A 1,072-nucleotide genomic window follows, 5' to 3' on the forward strand; every position below is an offset into this window, starting at 1 on the left:
TTGTGTCTTTAAGGCGATGTTGTTGTTGTTCTTGGTGGTTAATATTCAATATCAGATATTCCTCGAACAGCTATAAGCAAAGGATTTTCTGTCGTGACTATCCTGTCATCAACTTCTCAAATATCGAAAACAACAGAATTTAATATTAAACATCTTTTTTAAGGGAACAGAATAGTATTTCAGTTAGATTCAGCTGCTATTTCTCGGAGGTTCATCGATCGTGTAAAAGTTCCCTATTCACGTTTTGTAAAATTATATATGATGCATCCACCCCCATATACACATACATCCATACATATATAAATACGTGCACACACACACATACATTTTTACATATACATTGAGAGACATTTTTTACACACGCCACGCCACACATAAACACATGCATATGACGTCTAAGCAAAGATGAAAGCCTGGAGGATTTTAAGTGAAATTGAGAATAATAAACCATGATAGGTGAACCGCAATATGTGAACCGCGATAGGTGAACCGCGATATGTGAGCCGCGATAGGTGAACCGCGATAAGGCGAGGGATTACTGTACGAAAGTTATTCGTTTATATTTAATTTTCAAATACATTTTTACCACGTAGTTAAAGTGGCAAAACTAAAGAGTCTGGCCTCGTGTTCGTGTCCTTTTATAGACAAAAGATTTCAGTGATTTTGACGGTGCAGACGCACTATCTATTTAAAATTGTAATAACTACAAGAATTTTCAACCATTAAATATAGAAGATTATATTTGTTTCATACTCAATAAATTGCAAAATTGATTTATGTAAAAATTTTCCCTCATATTTAATTTGATTTGTATCCGATCTTTCAAAACGTTTTCAATAACAATTTCATTAGTTTCAATACACAAGCCTACATCAATTATATCTATCGGATGCAACATCGATCTATTTTTTTAAATACGATTTTCAGCTTACTTTTATTAAAATGCTGTCAATTTTGACGACATGAGTATACTAGTATTTAAAAGGATGCATAATTACCTATATACACAATTGTATATATGTATATAGGAATATGTATGTATATATATATATATATATATATATATATATAT

Source organism: Octopus bimaculoides, chromosome 24 (assembly GCF_001194135.2).
Source record: "Octopus bimaculoides isolate UCB-OBI-ISO-001 chromosome 24, ASM119413v2, whole genome shotgun sequence".
In the NCBI taxonomy this organism is placed as follows: Eukaryota; Metazoa; Mollusca; class Cephalopoda; order Octopoda; family Octopodidae; genus Octopus; species Octopus bimaculoides.